The sequence below is a fragment of the Callionymus lyra genome, chromosome 4 (genome assembly GCF_982586985.1).
Source record: "Callionymus lyra chromosome 4, fCalLyr1.hap1.1, whole genome shotgun sequence".
NCBI lineage: Eukaryota > Metazoa > Chordata > Actinopteri > Syngnathiformes > Callionymidae > Callionymus > Callionymus lyra.
The window spans coordinates 4,057,801-4,082,653 of record NC_141821.1 but is presented as its reverse complement, the minus strand read 5'-3'; the positions used below and the strand labels follow the sequence as shown (position 1 = coordinate 4,082,653).

Below are 24,853 nucleotides of genomic sequence, written 5' to 3'. Positions count from 1 at the left end.
AACAAAGACAAAGGATACAAAGACTAACATATAACAGAACATCCAGATACTCTCACTCCACTCCTGCCCCCAAACTCAGAATTGTACAACTTAATAGCCCGAGGGATGAATGAGTCCCTGAGTCTATTTGTTTTGCACCTGGGAAGGAGCATTCGTTACTCATTCTGCTTCTCTGTTCACTGATGACAGTGTTCAGAGGATGACTGTCATCATCCATGATGGACAGTAGTTTGTTCAGTGATCTCCTCTCAGCAACTGTCACCAGTGAGTCCAGCTTCATTCCAACCACAGAACCAGCCCTCTCTGATCAACCTGTCCAACCTGTTGACACTCCTCTTGGACACATTTCCACCCCAACACACCACAGCATAGAACACTGGCCACCACAGACTGGTAGAACATGCAGAGGAGCTTCTTGCAGATGTTAAATGATCAAAGCCTCCTCAGAAAGTACAGTCTACTCTGAACTTTCTTATATACATGGTCTGTGTTGCAGGACCAGTTTACTGTCCAGACACACACCGAGGTACTTATAGTTGTCAACTATCTCCACCTCGTCGCCTCTGATGGACACTGGACGTGGCTTTGTCCTGGACCTCCCGAAGTCCAAGACCAGCTCCTTGGTCTTTGAGGTGTTCAGCTGCAAGTGGTTCCTCTCACTCCAGTCCACAAAGTCACTTATCAGACTCCTATACTCTCTCAGTCTTCGCTGTTGTCCCTGATGCATCCAACAATGGCAGTGTCGTCAGCATACTTCTGGACGAGACTCAGCTCTGAGTTGTAGCAGAAGTCTGAAGTGTAGATGGTGAAGAGGAGAGGGGCCAGTACTGTCCCCTGAGGTGCTCCTGTACTGCACACCACAGTGTCAGACTTGATATCCTTCAGCCTGACATACTGTGGTCGATCAGTAAGATAGTCCGTAATCCAGGAGACCAGACCAGGGTCCACATGCATCTTAGTCAGTTTGTCCTGCAGCAGAGTGGGTTGGATAGTGTTGAAGGCACTAGAAAAGTCCAGGAACAGGATTCTCACTGAACCGCTTCCTTTATCCAAGTGGGAGTAGGTCCGATGCAGGAGGTGAAGGATGGCATCTTTCACACCAACTGCTGGCTGGTAGGCAAACTGCAGGGGGTCTTGCGCGTGCTGGACTTGTGGCCTGAGATGTTTGAGGACCAGCCACTCCAGTGTCTTCATCAGCTGCAAAGTCAGTGCCACCGGTCTGTAATCGTTCAGCACACTTGGTCGGATCTTTTTAGGGACTGGAACGATACAGGAAGTCTTCCACAGAGTTGGTACTTTCCCCAGCCGTAGACTGAGGTTGAAGACATGCTGGAGTGGCTCAGCTAGTTCAGCAGCGCAGGTCTTTAGCAGTCGAGCAGACACCTTATCAGGACCAGCAGCCTTCCCTGGACGAATCCTCCGAAGTACATCCTGTACCTGGAGTGAGGTGAAGCTGGGAAGTGATTGTGTGGAGCTGAGGGGGCACAAGAAGGTGGGGCAGGTCCTGAGGCGGGCAGCAGTGAGGGTGAGGTGACCTGCTCAAACCTGTTCAGTCCATTTGCCTCCTCCACCGTGTCCACTGCAGTCAGAGAGGCCTTGGTCTTGTGTCCAGTGATGGTTTTAACACCATCCCAGACTCTCTTATTTCTTCTCGGCTCAGCTTCTCCTCCAACCTCCTCCTGTAGGTGTCCTTTGCCTCCTGCTGAGCTGATCTCATGGCGTCCCTGTCTCTGCTCCTGAATGCCACTTTCTTCCTGTTAAGGACATCCTTGACCTCCTTTGTTACCCACGGTTTATTATTAGGGTAACAGCGGACAGTCTTAGTAGGGGCGACAACGTCCAAGCAGAAATTTAAATAATCTGTTAGACAGTGTGTCTGACCCTCGATGTCCTCACCATGAGACCTCAGCAGCACGTCTGTTGTTTCAAAGCAGTCTCTGATGGCGTCCTCCACAGCTGGTGTCCACTTTCTGATTGTCTTAGTGGTCACAGTCTGTCTCTGCACCAGAGGAATGTACTGTGACTGAAGGTGGACCAGGTTATGATCGGAATGAATGAATGACAGAGCAAGGGAAAATAATCAGAAAATAAAAAATAAAAAACAAATGAAAGTGTGTTTAGTATCAGTAAATTGTGCTACCAAAAATTAAATAAAGATTTTAAGTGAAATTACTGATCCAATAACAAAACCATCATGAACATAGTTGCTTTTAGAATCATGCAGTGGTCAGTACCTGACATGAATGAAGTGAGCATAAGTGACTGATACAGGAAAGTGTTTTAGGCTACAATAACTACACACCTGATAAGTAATAATGATACAGCTAAGGTTGAACGAACTGTTTAAGATGAAAATGAATTTGAACAAATTGATGATTCAGGAGCAAGTTTAACTGTGGCTCCGATAGCTGATAATGTGCAAAGGAGAAACGCCCCTAGAGCAGAACAGTTGGCATTCCCTCCCCCCGATTTGCACGGGCGGGGGCCAGTTCCAACTCCAACACCACGGGTTCGCCAAGCGGGAGGGGCCGGAGTGAGGGAAACACCTAAGATGTATCCGAGTCTGCCCGAAGCACCTCCGTCGTACAACTTTTTGAACTTTTGAGAAAAGGGTGACAAGAAGTATGGGGGGGGTGGTCGGTGAGTGGGAAAAACAAATGAATCCACAGCATCCACTACGAGAAAAATCAGAGCTGAAGCTACATGATATTAACGAACAGACTACAGGAGCATTTCCTATGATTCAAATGCCGAGTAATGATGCAAATGTACCATTCTATGTTTTTAGACCATGGACACCCGTAGAACTTAAAGACATAGTTGAATCTATTGCAACACCTGCTGCAGACATAAAACAGTTTGTCAAAGATATCAGAGATCTTGTCACTGGTCACAGGTTAAACGGTCACGAGATAGCTAAATGAATGGCACTATCTACAGGAGGTAGATACGGGACTGTAATGGAGGGGTGGACGGGATTGAACGATCAAGGTGGCGTCCTACCACATGCACAAGTCTTGTTACCACTGAATGACATTTTGGAAAGATGTGAACGGATCTATGCACAGAGACCTGATCCTAATCAAATAAGAGCCTGTAGACAGAATGAAGACGAAAAAATAGACGACTTCAAAGTCAGATTAATGGATGTTTTTAACAAACATGGTGGGATTCCTGAAGATCAACCAGTTCTGTGGGAATCACATTTCAGAAATCATTTATTGAACCAAATGAGTCCAGATGTGTCGAGATACGTTAGGAAGCAAAATGTGATCTGGCATAATGCTGGATCAGACGATCACATTGCATATGCCCGAAATTACGAAACATTAGAGAAAAAGCGAGTAAAAAGTGACCCGGCTGTACAGACACATGTAACAAACGTGTATTACGCAGGGCAGAATAAAGTTAAATCCCATAACAAACTGTTAAAGGAAATAAGAAAACCCTTTGCTCCTAAAACATTGTCCGCAGAAAAAAGAAAACTTTTAAAAGAAGGTCGATGCTTTACTTGCGGAAAGACAGGACATCTCGCCAAAGATTGTCCTGAGAAAAACAAGCGCAAAGATAAACCCAGACGAAAACACTACTCTGATGATTCGTCTGAGGATGATGAATGACTAGGCCTACAACAGGTGGCGGCACCAAGGTCACAACCGAGTGCACCGCCATGTGAAACTGATGAATCAGAAGAAGAAATTAACCTCTCACACACAATGTTTAATGAAGAAATACCTGAAATTCAAGATCTTTTGTTAAGACATTTAACAGGCGGGGGACCGCCTGTCAGAAGGCATTTACTGCCCGGACGCAGACAAATCTGCTTGCGTCGTGAGGTGCAGCGTCTCTCTCGCTCCAAGCAGAACAATCTTTTTTCTTTTTGTTCGCCTTATTCCTGGAGCATCCGTGAACATCTACATTTATTTTTGGACCAACATCCTCCGAAGTCGAATCGGGCCGGGGACAAGTCTGGAAAACTTCCCGGTGAGCGCATTCGTCAAACTTTCCCCTCACTATGTCTCCCTCTCCCTCTTCTGTTCTTTCCTGCTCGGTGTGTCAGATGTTTAGTTACGCTTCGACCTCCTTTAGAGATAGCATTAGTTGTGTAAAGTGTAGCCTGTTAGCTAGACTGGAGGTGAAGCTCGTTGAACTAGAGAGCCGGTTGTGCGCTGTCGAAGCTAAACCGCTAGCTAGCCAGTGTCAGGTAGACAGTGCACAGCCACATAGCCTAGCAGGTAGTCCTCCAGCAATTCCCGAGCAGCCGGGAAACCAGGGTCGGTGGGTGACTGTTCATGGGAGGAATAGTTCCCGGCCAAAGTCAACGGAGCACCACCAACCCCTTAGCGTTTCGAACAGATTTTCTCCACTCGACAAGTCACCGGTCGAGGAACCTGCTCTGTTCGTAGGCGATTCCATTCTTCGGAACGTTAAACTAGCGAAGCCAGCGAGAGTCGTCTGCATTCCTGGGGCCAGAGCGGGCGACATTGAATCAAATTTGAAGCTGCTGGCTTAAGCTAAACATAAATACAGTAAGATAATTATTCATGTCGGCAGCAACGACATCCGATTACGTTGCTCGGAGGTCACCAAGGTAAACGTTCAGTCGGTGTGTGCATTTGCACGAACAATGTCGGACTCCGTAGTGTTCTCTGGACCCCTTCCCAATATGGCCAATGATGATATGTTTACTCGCTATTCATCATTTAATCGCTGGTTGTCGGAGTGGTGCCCCGCAAATGGCTTTGTTAACAACTGGAAAACCGTCTGGGGAAAACCTGGTCTGCTTAGGAGAGACTGCATCCATCCCACGTTGGAAGGAGCATCTCTCTTGTCTAGCAGTGTTGAGAGTTTTAGTGTAACGTGACTCAGAGCACAGATCAGAAGGCAGAACTGCAGTCTTCCACACTCTTCTGCCCTTCTCCCACAACAGCCACCCGCCTTTAACCGCATAGAGAGGGTCAATCTGACCCGCTTAATAAAACCAAGTAAAAATGTCAGTAGAAGAGCTGGTAAAGAAAATCTAATTCAAATAAATCTAAATCAAATAAATACTACCATTGTAGAGGACAGGAGAATTAAGTGCGGATTGTTGAATATCCGATCCCTGTCCTCAAAAGCTGCACTAATTAATGAACTTATATCAGATAAAACCATTGACTTATTATTCTTAACCGAAACTTGGCTGTCTATAGATGATTACGTATCTTTAAATGAATCAACACCACCCAGCCACACTAACTTTAATGCCCCTCGACGCTCTGGTCGAGGAGGTGGAGTCGCAGCCATCATCAACTCATGTCTGTCAACCTTTACTAGACCACAATGTGATTTCAACTCTTTTGAAAGTATTATACTAAGCGTATCTAATACAACCTTGAGATCAGGTCAGTCACTTCTCTTTGTTAGAGTCTATCGTCCCCCTGGACCTTATTCTGAATTCTTGTCTGAGTTCCCTGAGTTCTTGACCAGCCTGGTGCTTAAATCAGATAAAGTGATTATTGTTGGTGACTTTAACATCCATGTTGATATGGTCCATGATAGCTTAGCTAACAGGTTTAACTCTATCCTGGAGTCATTTGGTTTCTCTCAGTACGTACATAAACCGACTCACTGTTTTAAGCACACATTAGATCTTGTCCTAGCATACGGACTTGAAATTAAAAATGTTATTGTCTCTCCTCAGAATTCAGTTCTTTCTGACCATCAATTAATAACCTTTGATTTCATTTTAAAAGACCCAAGTCTACAGAGCAGGAGCACTCTCAAAAGATGTCTGTCTGAAAGTGTCGTTACCAAGTTTATGGAAACAATTCCCTCAGTGTCAGTAAAACGCCTCAGTGTGTCAAGAAACTCTACCCATAGTCACCCCGACATTGATAACTTTGTGGGCAGTTTTACAGACTCGTTGCACAATACGCTTGACTTAATCGCACCACTAACTCAAAAGACTGTTAACAGAAGTAGTCTTGCTCCCTGGTATACTCAGGAAACACGTAAATTAAAACAGGATTCTAGACGACTAGAGAAGAAATGGCGTTCATCAAAACATAATGAATTCTACCAGGACTGGCAGGATAAGTTAAAAATATACAAGGCATCTCTTCGGAAAGCCAGAGCCAGCTACTACTCATCACTTATAGAAGCAAATAAGAATAACCCCAAGTTCTTATTCAGCACTGTAGCCAGGCTGACACGGAGCCATCAGTCCATCAGTCCATCCCTCCTCATCTCAGTAGCAGTGACTTCATGAACTTTTTTAATGAAAAAATTGTAACTATCAGAGGAAAGATTCAAGACCTCCTAGATTCTTATAATACAACCAGTGCAGCCTCACCGGACACAGACACTATGACTGATACATATTTTGACTCCTTTCTACCAGTGAGTCCTCGACAGCTGTCCCAGGTTGTTTCCTCCTCAAAGTCCACAACATGTCTTCTCGATCCTATTCCCACATGGCTACTTAAAGAACTGTTCCCCTTACTTAGCACTTTCATACTGAACATTATTAACTTGTCAATAACAAACGGCTATGTGCCTCAGATTTTTAAAGTTGCAGTAATTAAACCTCTGCTTAAAAAACCCACTCTTGATCCAGAGGTCCTCACTAACTATAGTTAGAGCCTATCTCTAATCTTGTCTTCATTTCAAAACTTCTGGAGAAAGTGGTAACAAGTCAGCTCTGTGATTATCTCCAGGACAATGATCAATTTGAGGTGTTTCAGTCTGGTTTTAGGGAACACCACAGCACATAGACCGCCCTGGTAAAAGTAAGTAACGACCTACTGATGGCCTCTGATCAGGGCCATGTTTCAGTTCTTGTTCTTCTAGATCTCAGTGCTGCATTTGACACTGTCGACCACCAAATCCTTCTACAGAGGCTAGAAAACCATATAGGCATTCGTGGAACTGCTCTTAACTGGTTTAAATCTTACCTGTCGGATAGAACGCACTATGTACATGTCAACCACCTCTCATCGACACACACTAAGGTCAGCTATGGTGTCCCACAAGGTTCTGTTCTTGGTCCAATACTATTCACAATCTATATGCTCCCACTAGGGGACTTGATTAGAAGACACTCTATAAACTTTCACTGTTATGCTGATGACACCCAACTTTACTTGTCCATGAAGCCAGATGAAAGAAATCAGCTAACACAATTACAGTCCTGTATTACAGCTATCAAGTCCTGGATGACCAAAAGATTCAAGATTCAAGATTCAAAGTGTTTATTGTCATATACATCGAGAAACACGTTTCCCTATGCAATGAAATTCTTTCTTTGCCGTCCCTCCACAAATATCGGCGTAACAAAAAAAAAATAAAAATAAATATAAATATACATAGCAAAAAAGTCAAGATGAAATAACAATAAAAAAAAAAATAATAATAATAATAATAATAATATAAGAAAGGGAGGGGAACTGTACATGAGATGGATTTAAAGTGACAACAGTGCAGTGTTCAGCTGTTCATGATTCTTATTGCAGTGGGGTAGAAAGAGTTTCTCAGGCGTTTGGTCCTGCATTTTGCACTCCTGTACCTGCGTCCCGAGGGCAGGAGTGTAAACAGTCCATGTTGTGGGTGGGAACTGTCCTTGATGATGGTGGCAGCTCTCATGTGGACTCTGTGGTGGTAGATGCTGTGCAGAGAGGGCAGTGGAGACCTGGTGATCCTCTCCGCTGTCTTAACCACTCTCTGCAGACGTTTGCGGTCCATCGCCGTAGAGCTGCCGTACCACGCAGTGATGCAGTTGGTCAGACTGCTCTCCACGACACAGCTGTAGAAGTTTCTGAGGATCTTTGTCGACATGCCAAACTTCCTCAGCCTCCTCAGAAAGTACAGCCGTTGCTGTGCCTTCTTGACCAGCTGTGTTGTGTTGGTGGCCCACGTTAAGTCCTCAGTGATGTGGACCCCGAGGTACTTAAAGCTGCTCACCCGCTCCACTTCAAGATCCCGGATAAACAGTGGTTGGTGAGGTCTCCTCTCCTTCCTCATGTCCACTATCATCTCCTTTGTCTTGTCTGTGTTGAGGGTGAGGTTGTTGTCCTCACACCAGGAAACCAGACTGTCCACCTCTGTCCTGTAGGCCGCTTCGTTCGCCGCGGTGATGCATCCTATCACTGCGGTGTCGTCAGCAAACTTTAGGACGGTGTTGTCTTTGTGGGAGGCGACACAGTCATGTGTGAACAGGGTGTAGAGGATGGGGCTGAGGACACATCCTTGTGGAGTGCCAACGTTTGTGATGATGCTGGTTGATGTTCTCTTCCTCCTACTGAACTCGGAAAAGACTGAGGTTTTACTAGTTGGTCCGCAACATCTCAGACAATTATTAACTAATGATCTAGCTTTACAAAATGGACTTGCTCCTGCTACTAGCACCACTGTAAATAATCTGGGTGTATGCTTTGACGAGGACTTATCATTTAACTCACACATAAAACAAATCTCAAAAATCTCAAAATCTGCTTACTTCCACCTTCGTAACATTTCAAAAATCAGGCACTTCCTTCCTTTAGATGCTGAGAAGCTCATCCATGCTTTTGTAACTTCCAGGCTGGACTATTGTAACTCTCTTCTCTCAGGATGTTCTAAAAAGTCTCTCAGAACTCTTCAGCTCATTCAGAACTCTGCAGCTCGTGTTCGGACTAAGACTAAGAGGCGCGAACACATTTCCCCTGTACTGTCTTCCCTACATTGGCTTCCTGTAGAATTTAGAATACAATTTAAAATCCTTCTCCTAACTGATAAAGCCTTACATGGTCTAGCACCAACATACATTAAAGATTTAATCCAAACTTACCAACCCTCAAGGACCTTACGATCCTTAAACTCTGATCTATTAGTTATACCACAAATCTCTAAATGTAGATTCGGAGCCAGGGCCTTCAGTTTTCAAGCCCCTGTGCTGTGGAACAAACTACCGGCTTCAGTCCGGAGGGCAGACACTCTCTCTATGTTTAAAAACAATCTTAAAACAACAATATTATATATATTCAACAATCCACACTTAATTCTCCTGTCCTCTACAATGGTAGTATTTATTTGATTTAGATTTATTTGAATTAGATTATCTTTAATAGCTCTTCTACTGACATTTTTACTTGGTTTTATTAAGCGGGTCAGATTGACCCTCTCTATGTGGTTAGAGGTGGGTGGCTGTTGTGGGAGAAGGGCAGAAGAGTGTGGAAGACTGCAGTTCTGCCTTCTGATCTGTGCTCTGAGTCACGTTACACTAAAACTCTCAACACTGCTAGACAAGAGAGATGCTCCTTCCAACGTGGGATGGATGCAGTCTCTCCTAAGCAGACCAGGTTTTCCCCAGAAGGTTTTCCAGTTGTTAACAAAGCCAACCCCGTTTGCGGGGCAGCACTCTGACAACCAGCGATTAAATGATGAATAGCGAGTAAACATATCATCATTGGCCATATTGGGAAGGGGTCCAGAGAACACTACGGAGTCCGACATTGTTCGTGCAAATGCACACACCGACTGAACGTTTACCTTGGTGACCTCCGAGCGACGTAATCGGATGTCGTTGCTGCCGACATGAATAATTATCTTACTGTATTTACGTTTAGCTTTAGCCAGCAGCTTCAAATTTGATTCAATGTCGCCCGCTCTGGCCCCAGGAATGCAGACGACTCTCGCTGGCTTCGCTAGTTTAACGTTCCGAAGAATGGAATCGCCTATGAACAGAGCAGGTTCCTCGACCGGTGACTTGTCGAGTGGAGAAAAACTGTTTGAAACGCTAAGGGGTTGGTGGTGCTCCGTTGACTTTGGCCGGGAACTATTCCTCCCACGAACAGTCACCCACCGACCCTGGTTTCCCGGCTGCTCGGGTATTGCTGGAGGACTACCTGCTAGGCTATGTGGCTGTGCACTGTCTACCTGACACTGGCTAGCTATAGGTTTAGCTTCGACAGCGCACAACCGGCTCTCTAGTTCAATGAGCTTCACCTCCAGTCTAGCTAACAGGCTACACTTTACACAACTAATGCTATCTCTGAAGGAGGTCGAAGCGTAACTAAACATCTGACACACCGAGCAGGAAAGAACAGGAGAGGGAGAGGGAGAGGGAGACATAGTGAGGGGAAAGTTTGAAGAATGCGCTCACCGGGAAGTTTTCCAGACTTGTCCTCGGCCCGATTCGACTTCGGAGGATGTTGGTCCAAAAATAAATGTAGATTATTGACAATGTTGTAAATACAACATGTCAATTTATTGTTGTCAGTGCAGAATAAAAGTGATGGAAAAATGTTGACTAAAATATGTTTATCAATTATTTTACTTAACCACATTTTGCATTAATAAAATTGTATATTGTTTTCTGTTGCATGTGTGAAGGTTGAATTTAAGTTTTAAGCTAAGATGTCTCAGTGCAAGGAACTGGACTGAAGAGTGATCCACCTCTGACCTTGAGGGTAATACATTTGTTTGAAGCTTTTGTTTCAGGGAGACCATGGAAGTAACATAATTAACGACTTGTGAATCTGGGATGGAGATATAACAGCAACCTCAACTCTCAACCTCAACAGAACTGGAAACTCTGCTGGTGTTTCTCTAATTCTATTGTACAATTAAATGTGTGTCTTTTAACCAAGATGTAATTTCTCATTATTGTGTAAAGCGTCAGATTCTAACCTGACAAATTGGTCCTGCATCTGCCAGAAAGATAAGTTACCTCTGAGGAGAGAGCGAGCCAAGATTTCCTTTTTTGTTTCGAGTCTGACCTGACATGAACTAAGATAGCCCTTCATTTCTCCAAAACCATGTAACAGAGCCCACTGTGAAGCCTATACAGTTTTCTGAGTCTGAAATACCGTCGAGGATGTTTGTGCAGATAATATTTGTGCTTAAGCTGCTTGAATATGCCTGGGCAATGGTCAACAAACAACCTTGAGATCAGGTCCGTCACTTCTTTTCTGCTGGACTCTATCATCTTCCTGGTCCATATTCTGAATCATATTCTCGGTTCTCAGTGAAAACTTTACTTTAATCAATCATCTAGATTACACACACATTTCAAATAATCATTTAATAACTGATCATCTTTCATATTAAATAATCATTGTCTTGCATTAAAATCTATTCACTGTAACAACCCAAATTCTTCAGTACAGGTCACATCGACACTCACACTGAGAAAGAAAAAGCAAGCCAGCAAGTCTCTGGGAACCAAGGACACATCTGCTTAATTCAACTGATAAACAGATTCTCTCTAGACCAGGGGTAGGGAACCTGGTCCAGAAAGAGCCGTATTGGGTGCAGGTTTTTGTTCCAACCGATCAAGCATGTACAGTTTAACCAATGAGGTTTCAGCTGAACAAGCAACACCAGACTGACAATCAACTGATTACACTCCTAAGACACCTGATTGGATAAAATGTGTCCTCTTGAATGGTTGGAACGAAAACCTGCACCCACTGCGGCTCTTTCTGGACCAGGTTCCCTACCCCTGCTCTAGACGACCAAACTCCGGTAACTTTCCACGACTACCATGTGGCACAAGAAGTGTTTAGAATCACTGACCAATCATACATGCACAAATGACTAGAGGCCTTTTCCTGAATATCAAGAATGAAAATTACAGGTAAAACATGAAAACTTCCCGACAGGTTTGAAGGCATCATATGTACTTTTTTACTGCTCAGATCCATGTCGCTGATCACTTGTTGATAAGTTCACTTCAGAGACACAATAATGATCAATATTGATATATATACATATACATATATTATATTGTTGTATTGAAACAATAAAACAATGAAAGTAATGAAAAAGTTTCATAAAAGTAGTAAAAACATTACAATTTAAAGACAGTAATAACGTAATGTAACTTATTACCATGGAGAGTCAAAGTAATCCAACAATGATTGAAAACATATTTACGTGCTGTAATGAAGTAAACACGCAACGAAGATCCGACCTTTGTTTACTTCTTTAGTATTTTATTCACATCGCTATTATTAAACGGATCATAGATAAATGTTTGGACAGAGAATAATTTAATCTTAATATAAACTTTGACTAACTGTGCGATACAAACAAGACATTTGTTTTAAAATAATTTATCCAATAATTATCTAAATTAGTATTCAGTTATTTCTAAAGTAGAATTTGATGATGTACAACATATTTAAGTTTAATCAACGCTCGTAGTTAATTTAATTTAGGTTCATTTTTTAAACACAATACTAACATCTAGTGGCCTTTTAGTATAACTACACTGATTATTCTAAATAAATTAAATTGTTGTAGATTTAATAATAACAGAATATTCCAACTAAAGAACAATTACTGTATGCAGACATAAAAACAGACATATTCAGTGTGTACAAGAACACAATCACATTTATTTATATTAACACACCATAATAATAAATAAAACAACTTCTGTAAATAAACAACTGTCTTCACTCTAATGTTTTACAACATTGGATCCTACAATTTTCCATGGTCAGGAAGGTGAGAGGCTTTGATGCTCAGTGTCGATGCTTAACAGAAGAGTGGATCATATGAAGTTAATTAGACAATACACAAAAACAAACAAAGTATTGATGCAACTAACACACATACTTTTTAATAGGTTATATTTCTAAAAGGCGTTTGTCTGTTTGAAACTAATGGAAAATGGAAAACCTTTCAAGGAGTTCCAGGCACAGAAAGACATTATATTCCATGTTCAGTTGGTAACAGGTAACTCCACTGAGTTTATCTCAAGTTCACAAAAAAGGTCAGTAAGTAAGTAAGTAATTCTTATTTGTATAGCGCTTTTCTAGACCAGGGTCACAGAGCAATGAATTCACGAGAGATCCATCTCCTAATGTCATACTGTAATGTGGTTCTAATGCATTAACAAATGTATTTTGTATTTATTATTCATTTACATATACAAATAACACTTATTTACTTTTTTCCTCCTCCCTGTGTGTAATTTTTCCAGTATATATTAATCGCTTAAATCATTTGTTTTTAAGTTAGTTGAAGAAATGTTTTGAAAAAAACTCATATATAAAAGAATAAAATTGCAGCTTATTTAGTTTAATAAATGTCAAGGCCTAATTACGTCATTGTGACGTAATTTCCTTTCCGCATGCGGAAGTGAGCACATCCCACTGTGAATCCTGTACTGACTCTTTCTTTGTTCGTGGATCACACGTTGGATGAACATGGACAGACTTTCAAGCTTGAAAGATTCCTTCAAGCAGCGGCTGATAACTGCAGTCGACGATCATCTGCTGCCAAGTTTTCTCTCCAAACTTCTCTGCTATGAACGAGAGCTAGAAAGAGACAGAACCCTGCTGGAGATGGTGACCAAGAAACCAGGTTCGTACAGACTTGTACACAAGTCAAGTTGCTTTGCTATTAACGTTCCGTCTTTACGCGCTGAAACGTTTGTATACGAGTCATTCAAATGAAACCAAAGTATTGTGATCACTGTGACACTAGCTGCGAACTAAACCCTCATTTGAGAAGAAAAAATGTGCAAAAAAAGCGTCAAAAAGCCTCCGCAGCCGAGACACCAGATAAGGGACCGTCTACAAATTACTTAGAACGACAAAAATGTAATCTTGAAAGATTTAGATTCATTTAACTAAACGAATATGTTTCAAACGTATTTCTTTCACGAATACGAAACCTTTTATATAATACTACTACAATTGTTGTTGTTTTTTTTAACATTTGACTGTATTGTTTTACTTGTTGGAAATATTTTCATGCAATATTCAATACATTTTGTATTAACTCCTACTAGTTACAACTCTGATGGTAAATGTATGTCACTTAAAACAATACCAGCATTGATACAATAATAATACTGTTATATGCAGGCTTCGAATTTAATCGTTTTAAGGTCAAGGCAAGTGTTGCCTTAAAGAAGAGCATACATTTAAGGGCACCAAGGCAAATATGTGTGTTTATATATATATATATATATATATATATATATATATATACAGGTATATATATTCTTTTTCTTCTTAACCAAATTATACCACCAATTAACTATAAATATGTACACATATACCTTAATAAAGAAACAGGAATAATAGTAAAATAACTATTGTCAACAAAGAATGTTACTTAATAAAGAGAAAAGATAATTATTACCAAAACCAACCCAAATACTTAAGAGAAAAACAATGAAGGGAAGAAAATAAAGAAGAGTTGAAAACAATAATACGGAATCGAATCGACCTTCAGACCAGCAGTCCACGCCAAGGGTCACGGCGCTAGCAAGCAGAGAGATCTATCGCAGATGTCTTCAAGTGCCAGAACGCAAAGATGTCTTTCAGTGCGAGTTCTCACACAGGTTCTCAGTTTACTGAGATTTTCAGGTTGAATTCATCAGAAATTCATCAGATTGCATATTGCTTTGCTCTCAGTGTGAGAAAGACTTTTATCTGACCTGTGCATGTGAATTTAGAAACAGAGTCAATGATTGTTTTAATATGAATTAAATATGAAATATTATCAGTTATTTAAATGATTATTTTAATATTAATTAAATGTGAAATATTATCAGTTATTTAAATGATTATTTTAATATGAATTAAATATAAAATATGATCAGTTATTTAAATGATTATTTTAATATGAATTAAATATGAAAGATCATCAGTTATTTGAGTGATTATTTAAATGTGTGTTGAATCTAGATGATAGATTACAGTAAAGTTGTCATATCCTAACACAACCTTCATTCTGACTTGAATGACAGGAGAGGTGTGGATGTGGATAAAGGAGGACGAGGAAGGACCTGATAAGATTCTCAACCCTCTTTACAGTTCTGACAAGATTTTAATATCAATAATTTAATATAAAAAGAAAGATTGAATTCCGATGTCAAAGGATTCAAACAGAAACAATAGTCCACTTTGAGCCTTCACTATAAGACAACGTTTGTTTAACTCAGTTAGTTAATGTGATGTCTCGTCTTTTGGAGTCGCGGGTTCGAAACCTGCTCTTGAACTTTTGTCAAGCGATGTCATGTTTTTAGAATAATCTCATATCTGGTGAGACCGACTCTCTTTTTAACGTTGGTTCTGTGAAAAAATGCATTTTCTTCTAAATAAATCCCAATAATTTCCCTTTTCGTGATCAGAAACAAAATGCAATGAAAACATCAATTGAGACTTTATTAACAGTTTATAATCGTTCTTTTAAAATATTTTTTGACATAGATCACACTGTTATAAAGGAGTTCAGACGAGTGTAAATGTGTACATTTTTCCTCTAAGCTTTTAAATTTGCTGAGAATTAAACTCAATATTTAACTTATGTTAACGTAATTTTCTTCCATTAGACCTGATCTTATAACATATGTAGATAAATGGATAGTTTTTCCTTTGAGGATCAATAAAGTGTCTGTGTGTACGTAAAAATACAATCCAATGATTATTTTTAATCTTACTGATAACACGGATATTACACCGGGATCACCTTTTAGAGATTCTTCCTGAATGCTTCTTTGGAAGGTGTTCGTGGCATGAACGACTGGGAGAATACCCAGGATACATTTGAGAGACTTTCCTAGCAGTGATAAATGATATAACATGACAGTATTACGAGATGAGTTATAACTGTAAAATGAAATTACTGACTTGTGAGCTTGATGGATCTACTGACTCTTTCAAGAAACATCTTAGGACCTTTTTATTTGTTTAGGCTTCTCCTTGATTTTCTGGAACTCCTGTGTTGTTCTCAGTATTATCTTGATCTTTAAAGTGTATACTTTTTTGAGTATTGTTTTGATTGTTAAAGCGCTTTGTGACCCTGGTCTGGAAAAGCGCTATATAAATACAAATTACTTACTAACTTACTTGTGAATTTCAAATATATACCTTGCTACTGATACAACACCAACAAGAGTTCATCAATATTTGATTGGTCAGTGACTCAGGTGTGTTTGTGTCGCTGCAGATGTTCATCAGCTGCTGGTGATCAAAGAAGAAGTTGAGGAACAGAAGTGCAGCTTCAGTCTGATTCAGGAGGAACATGAACTCATTAAAGAAGAAGAGGCGGAGAATATACAAGATGAAGAAGAAAATGCCTCCCAGTTCTTCCACACTCCTGTTGATGTGAAGAATGAATATGATGATGACACCAATAACTTGACTCCACAAATGAAGGCAGAAGATGATGGAGACAACTGTGGAGGACCAGGACCAGAACCAGCCAGCTACTTGCATACACCTCTCCATCCTGACCACCAGAGGGGGCTGTCTTCTGAATCTGACACTGATGACAGTGAAGACTGGAGAGAAACCAGTAACACTCAGTCAGGTTCAAACTCTGTGGAGAATCCAAAAGTTCATGTCAGTGAGAAGAAAGATGAAGATCACAAATCACTGATCTGCTCTGGATGTGGGAGGAAATGTTTTTCAAAACCTGGACTGACTAAACACACAAAAGTCTGCCGTCTAGGACCTTTAAGTTGTTCTCATTGTGGAAAAGGTTTTGTAAAGAAGAAGAATCTGACGGTTCACATGAAAATTCACACTGCAGAAAAACCCTTTACCTGCGCACAGTGTGGTAAATCCTTTCCTCAGAGTGGGAATTTGAAGATACACATAAAAACTCACACTGGAGAAAAACCGTTTACCTGCTCACAGTGTGGTAAATCATTTACTATGAGTGGGACTTTGAAGATGCACATGAAAACTCACACTGGAGAAAAACCTTTTACCTGCTCACAGTGTGGTAAATCCTTTACTGAGAGAGATAAATTGAAGATACACATGAGAACGCACACTGGAGAAAAACCTTTTACCTGCTCACAGTGTGGTAAATCCTTTACTGTGAGAGGGAAGTTAAAGATACACATGAGAACTCACACTGGAGAAAAACCTTTTACCTGCTCACAGTGTGGTAAATCCTTTCCTCAGAGTGGGAATTTGAAGAGGCACATGAAAACTCACACTGGAGAAAAACCGTTTACCTGCTCACAATGTGGTAAATCATTTACTCTGAGTGGGGGTTTGAAGATGCACATGAAAACTCACACTGGAGAAAAACCTTTTACCTGCTCACAGTGTGGTAAATCCTTTACTGATAGTTGGATCTTAAAGAGGCACATGAAAACTCACACATGAGAAAACCATTTTACCTGCTCTCAGTGACTAAAATCTTTTAGTCACAGAGGAAATATGAACACGTACATGAAAACTCACAAAAAAGAAAAATGCCTCCTCTGTTTGTAGTGCCTTCACAGCCTCAGGATACTACTAAAGGTATCGCCTCCACTTTAGAACAAATATTCCTTGTTAAGAGATTGTTTTTTTTACGTTATAATAGGACCACCTCCCATAGTGTACCTTGAGAAATTCAGAATTATTCTTAATTTAGAATTAGAAACCTTTGTTGTAAATACAACATGGTAATTTATTGTTGTCAGTGCAGAATAAAAATGATGGAAAAATGTTGACTAAAGTATTTTTTTATCAAATTTACTTAACCACATTTACATTAATAAAATATAATATTGTTTTCTGTTGAATGTGTGAAGGATGAATTTAAGCGTAGATGTCTCAGTGCAAGGAACTGGACTGAAGAGTGATCCACCTCTGACCTTGAGGGTGTTACTTTTGTTTAAAGCTATTGTTTCAGGGAGACTCTTTGAAGCAACACTTAAAAGTCTCTCTTAAAAGTCTGTCTGAAAGTGTCATAGCCAAATTTAAGGAAGACATTCTTTCAGTTCTCAGTAAAGTCCTAGTCTCAGTGTGTCAGGAAACTCCACCCATAGTCACATGACATTGTTGACAGCATTACAGACTCACTATATAACACGCACTAACTCAAAAGTTCTACTCACTGGTATTCTCAGGACACGCGTAAGTTCAAACAGAATTATCGACAACTAAAGAAGAAATGGTTCAACAAAAATGGATGAATTCTACCAGTCCTGGCAAGATACATTTAAATATCCCCCTCTGCTGTGGAACCAACTACCGGCTTCAGTCCTGAGGGCACCTTACATGTTTAAGAGTCATCTTAAAACTGGACTTTTCCATAAAACCTATAGTTAGGACTGACTTGGACTCTGAACCAGCCCTTTCTGTTTCTTTTCTTCATTATATTGATCACCTGTGCAGTTGAAACACTTTCTTCCCTCCCAGAGCTCCAGGACTCCAGAGCTGCTGCTGTGTCCAGGATCTCCTACAAAACCTGGTCAACGGATCCAGATTTCTCTCCATACCCTCCCTGGACTCTGCTGCCCTACTCTATACTCTCCTCTGTTCTCTCACTGTATACTCCCTCACTCTTTTCTCCATCCATTTGTCACTCAAGGTGATCTGACAATAGCAAACAAACCTACTCCTGTGTTTGTCTCGGTGTTATCTTGATCTTTTAAGTATATATTTTACTGAGTATTGTTTTGATTGTTTAAGCGCTTTGTGACCCTGGTCTGGTAAAGCACTATATAAATACAAATTACTTACTTAATTACTTACTATAATCCCTGCAGCATTGTTCTTTTGCATTAAATTAGCTGATAGACACATGTGGTATAAAACGATCATGTGGTCCATTAAAAAAATAAAGAGTAAAATAATAATCAGATTGGTGAAAGAAAAATATATTTAGAAGTTTGCAATTAATTTAATATCCACCCATTTAACTGCAAACCGTGTGTGTTACTGTTTGACCATGATTGTGTCTCGGATGTGAACTTCTCAACATGATAAGTCTGAGAGGTGAGACACATGCTTCTGTCCAACAGTAACAAACGACTCATGATTTATATTTAACCTGAGAATTCGTTTCTATTTTGACCGCTAGAGGTCAGTATCAGACAAAACATATCACAGGAAAAGCATAAAGACTTAATACCTGAATCTGAAGAAACTGATTGACCATGAAAGGGTTTAGGAAAATGACCAAGCCAAGGCAGGGCCACAATTCCAAGTTCATGGTCAAGTTTAACTGATATGGCTCCGCATTAGCAAGTACCAGGTACGCATCCTGTCTACAACATTATCACAACACATACCTTACATGAACACATTCTTTGCCTGAACCAAGGTTATCTAACATCATGAATCGGGTGTTCTGAAGACACAATAAACGGATAAAGTCTAGTTCCTTCTCTTGTTCTTAATTTCAACTGTTTAGACTTGGACTTAGACTTCACTTTATTGACGTCCTTGCAAGTTTCTCCTGAATTGCTGCATCCTGGTGCTCTGGTCCTCTGGTGCTACCGAAGACTTTCTGGACACGCAGACCAGGATAACCTGGTTTGAGTTGACGGTGAACCCTAACAACAACATCAACGGTCATTTACTGTCAACGTCTGTCACTAAACACATCACCTCTGCTTCTGATGTCATCATGTCATCATCCTACTGCTTAAACCATTTGTTACAGAGGGTTCCTGCTCCTGTAAACATTTTGTTTTGTGATTCATACTTTTATATCCTTTTAAAAACTTCTACTTGTTTTCTTTTTTTTTAAACTAATTTTAAATTAATTCATTTCAATCTATTCTTTAATGGAATTCTAAATTAAAATGTTTCTGTTTCTCGTCAGTCTAAATACTCTTGACTGTGTTGAAGTACACATTTCAGCCGCTAGATGGCAAAAGAGTAAACTCAAGACCAACAACGTCCCCAGAAGAAGAAAACCACGTGACTCAGTGGTAAACAAAGGATCTTCACTCTCCTCCATTTTCTTCCACCAGAACACACCGAAGCAGCTCCAAACGGAGGACAATCCTGCTGGAGATGGAGACCATAAATCCAGGTACACACTTGTATTTCTATTCAAGGTGGAATAATGACATTGTATACGTTGTGTACGTCATTAATATGACGCAGTGTGGATCCTTGTAGCCTCTTGATCCTTGTAGTATAGTAGAAATAGTAAAGTATCTTGTATGACTGAACTATATTTGCATCAGCGGAAAGTTACGTTAAAGTTGATCATTTATTGTTTATTTTACTTATAACTCTCATTTCAAAGTAATAAGTTACATTACATTATTAATGTCTCTAATTAATAGTAATGTTTTTCACTAGTTTTATCAAACGTTTTCATCACTTTCATTGTTTTAGTGTTTTAATACAACAATATAATGGCTGCATTTATGAATCACGACACAATGTGACAGAGATACTGTAACTTTATAACATATAACACGTTAATCAATAGAGCTACAGTCTATTAGTGTTTATTCCAACCTTATTCTGACTTGAATGACAGGAGAGGTGTGGATGTGGACAAGAGAGGACGAGGAAGGACCTGATAAGATTCTCAACCCTCTGTACAGTTTAGACAAGATTTACAAGATTTTAATATAAATAATTTAATATAAAAAGAAAGATTGAATCTTGTTTGCCATCACCACGTCTACTCTACTTGGTCAAGCAACAGCGTCATCAATCCCTGAAGTCTCCACATCCAAGGGACTCATTGTATAAACAAAGCAGGGTGTGATTACAGCTGGAGGAGGGGTGAAGCCATTATTTCGTCATAATGGACTCTTGTAACCTCTCGTTCGCCCACATTTCAGAGCAACTAAAGTAATAAGTGTAAAACCTGGTCATGATGAGGAACTTACTGCATCTTGGAGAGAAGAACATTTACGACATGTCAGGAGAGTTGGAGTTTATCATTAGTTGACCTTTAACACCACCACACAGACAAAAATCTTTGGTAGATCGTGAGAGGGACACTGTCAACCAGCGTGATGCTATCAAACTCAAAATCTACTCCTCAGAGCCACTTATTCCACATCTGGGGACACCATTAGCTCGGAGCATGTTTGTTTGTGTCAGTGAACACATGTTATAAAGAAAAACTGCCAAATCAAAAGGCAGTAAATATTGTGTAATTTTGTCACATGTGTTCTTTGGCACTAAAATTGTTTTTTTTACTGTAAGCTTGGAGTGGAAATGTACTGTAGATTTGCTGAGAATTAAACTCAATATTTAACTTATGTTAACGTAATTTTCTTCCATTAGACCTGATCTTATAACATATGTAGATAAATGGATAGTTTTTCCTTTGAGGATCAATAAAGTGTCTGTGTGTACGTAAAAATACAATCCAATGATTATTTTTAATCTTACTGTTAACACGGATATTACACCGGGATCAGACTTTCCTAGCAGTGATAAATGATATAACATGACAGTATTACGAGATGCTTAATAACTGTAAAATGTAATCACTGACTTGTGCGCTTGATGGATCTACTGACTCTTTCAAGAAACATCTTAAGACCTTTTTATTTGTTCAGGCTTTTCCTTGATTTTCTGGAACTCATCAGTATTATCTTGACCTTTAAAGTACAGTATATACTTTATTGTATTTTGTTTTGATTGTTTAAGCGCTTTGTGACCCTGGTCTGGAAAAGCGCTATATAAATAAATATTACTTACTTACTTGTGAATTTCAAATATATACCTTGCTACTGATACAACACCAACAAGAGTTCATCAATATTTGATTGGTCAGTGACTCAGGTGTGTTTGTGTCGCTGCAGATGTTCATCAGCTGCTGGTGATCAAAGAAGAAGTTGAGGAACAGAAGTGCAGCTTCAGTCTGATTAAGGAGGAACAAGAACATGAACTCATTAAAGAAGAAGAGGCGGAGAATATACAAGATGAAGAAGAAAATGCCTCCCAGTTCTTCCACACTCCTGTTGATGTGAAGAATGAATATGATGATGACACCAACAACCTGACTCCACAAATGAAGGCAGAAGATGATGGAGACAACTGTGGAGGACCAGAACCAGCCAGCTACTTGCATACACCTCTCCATCCTGACCACCAGAGGGGGCTGTGTTCTGAATCTGACACTGATGACAGTGAAGACTGGAGAGAAACCAGTAACACTCAGTCAGGTTCAAACTCTGTGGAGAATCCAAAAGTTCATGTCAGTGAGAAGAAAGATGATGATCACAAATCACTGATCTGCTCTGGATGTGGGAGGAAATGCTCTTCAAAACCTGGACTGGCTGGGCACACAAAAGTCTGCTCTCTAGGACCTTTTAGTTGTTCAATTTGTGGGAAAGGTTTTGTAAAGAGAAGTAGTCTAAAGCATCACATGATAATTCACACAGGAGAAAACCCTTTCATCTGCTCTCAGTGTGGTAAATCATTTACTCAGAGTGGGACTCTGAAGAGACACATTAGAACACACACTGGAGAAAAACCTTTCGACTGCTCTCAGTGTGGCAAATCATTTACTGAGAGAGGGAGTTTGAAGATGCATATGAGAACACACACTGGAGAAAACCCTTTCACCTGCTCTCAGTGTGGTAAATCATTTCTTCGTAGAGGGGGTTTGAAGATACACATGAGAACTCACACTGGAGAAAAACCTTTTATATGCTCTCAGTGTGGTAAATGTTTTTCAGATAGTCGGAACTTGACGACACACATAAGAACTCACACTGGAGAAAAACCTTTTATCTGCTCACAGTGTGGTAAATCATTTACTCAGAGCAGAAGTTTGAAGATGCACATGAAAACTCACACTGGAGAAAAACCTTTTACCTGCTCACAGTGTGGTAAATCCTTTACTGAGAGTGGGAGTTTTAAGAGGCACATGAAAACTCACACTGGAGAAAAACCTTTTACCTGCTCACAGTGTGGTAAATCTTTTACTGAGAGTGGGAGTTTTAAGAGGCACATGAAAACTCACACTGGAGAAAAACCTTTTACCTGCTCACAGTGTGGTAAATCATTTACTCAGAGTGGTAGTTTGAAGATGCACATGAAAACTCACACATGAGAAAACCCTTTTACCTGCTCTCAGTGTGGTAAATATTTTAGTCAGATGGGGCATCTGAAGGGACATATGAGAACTCACACAGGATGAAGACCTTATACCTGCTCTCTGTGTGATAAGTCCTTTAAATAGAGTTGGGCTCAAAAGAAACAAAAGATTATTCACTAGTAAGAAAAGAAAATGTGCTTGGTCATTGTTCTGCTTGTGCACTGGCCCTGGAAAAAACATATTTTAAAATCTTTAAGTCAGAAAGGAAATATGAACACACACATGAAAACTCACGAAAGAGAAAATAGTTGAGAAATACAGATTATTGACACTGTTGTAAATACAAAATGTTAATTTATTGTTGTCAGTGCAGAATAAAAGTGATGGAAAAATGTTGTACTAAAGTATTTTTACCAAATTTACACATTTTACATTAATAAAATTGTATATTGTTTTCTGTTGAATGTTTGAGAGATGAGTTTAAGTTTTAAGCTGAGATGTCTCAGTGCAAGGAACTGGACTGAAGAGTGATCCACCTCTGACCTTGAGGGTAATACATTTGTTTGAAGCTTTTGTTTCAGGGAGACCATGGAAGTCACATAATTAACGACTTGTGAAACTGGGATGGAGATATAACAACAACCTCAACTCTCAACCTCAACAGAACTGGAAACTCTGCCGGTCTTTCTCTAATTGTATTGTACAATTAAATGTGTGACTTTTAACCAAGATGTAATTTCTCATTATTGTTTAAAGCGTCAGATTCTAACCTGACAAATTGGTCCTTCGAGCTTGATCCCAAAATCTCTGATGGACGGAAGGAAGAAATACAGCTTGCTGAAATGCACAAAACATTCAAACGTATACATCTGTGCTTGAGCGTATGTTGGAATATCTAGAGTTATTTGACCAAAAGAAAGGTTTCCAAGTTTGTGCTGAACTTTTAGCTGGGTCACTCTGACCTAGAAACACAAGGAGATGCATCTGCCAGAAAGATAAGTTACCTCTGAGGAGAGAGCGAGCCAAGATTTCCTTTTTTGGTACAGTTTCGTCCCAACATCAGGGTCTATGACATGAACTAAGATAGCCCTTAATTTCTCCAAAATCATGTAACAGAGTCCACTGTGAAGCCTATACAGTTTTCTGAGTCTGAAATAATGCTGAGGATGTTTGTGCTGATGATATTTGTGCTGAAGCTGCTGGATTATGCTTGGTCAATGGTCAACAAACAACCTTGAGATCCTGGTCCATATTCTGATTCATATTCTCGGTTCCCTGAGGTTTTGACCAGCCTGGTGCTTAAATCAGATCAAGTGATTATTGCTGGTGACTTTAACATCCATGTGGATATGGATATACGTTTGGCTTCTCACAGTATGTACATGAACCTACTCGTTGTTCCAACCACACATTAGATCCTGTTCTAGCAAACAGACTGGAAATTAAAAACAATCATTTTGTCTGACCATCAATTAATAACTTTTGATTTGATCTTAACTGACCCAGCACTACAGAGCAGAAGCTCTTTAAAGTCTGTCTGAAAGTTTCATAGCCAAATTTAAGGAAGCAATTCCTTCAGTTCTCAGTAAAATTCCTTGTCTCAGTGTGTCTCCACCCATAGTCACATGACATTGCTAACATTGTTGACAGAATTACACACTCGCTATATAACAAGCCTAACTTAATTGCACCAACTCAACTCAAAGGTTCTGCTCACTGGTATTCTCAGGACACGTGTAAGTTCAAACAAAATTATCGACAACTAAAGAGAAAGCCAGAGCCAGCTATTACTCATCACTTATAGAAGTAAATAAGAATAACCCCAGGTTCTTATTCAGCACTGTAGCCTGACACAGAGCCATCATTCCATTGAGCAGTCCATCCCTATAGGCATATGTGGAACTGCTCTAAACTTGTTTAAACCTTATCAGACGGAAACATTATGTACATGTAAACCACCTCTCATCAACACACACTAAGGTGTCCCACAATGTTCTGTTCTGGGTCCAATCTGATTCCCAATGTCTATGCTGATAATGCACTGTTATTCTGATGACACTCAAGTGTATTTGTCAATGAAGCAGATGAAAGAAATCAGCTACACAACTACAGTCCTTTA

The 24,853-nt window shown here is 40.0% G+C and overlaps 1 pseudogene across 1 annotated transcript; it reads left to right on the top strand.

Moving 5' to 3' along the window:
* Nucleotides 1-13,133: 13,133 nt before the first annotated feature.
* Nucleotides 13,134-23,459, top strand: LOC148081084 (uncharacterized; annotated as a pseudogene). Its single transcript, XR_015710864.1, has 2 exons — nt 13,134-13,332; nt 21,494-23,459. The product of XR_015710864.1 is annotated as an uncharacterized LOC148081084 (transcript).
* The last annotated feature ends 1,394 nt before the right edge of the window (nt 23,460-24,853 follow it).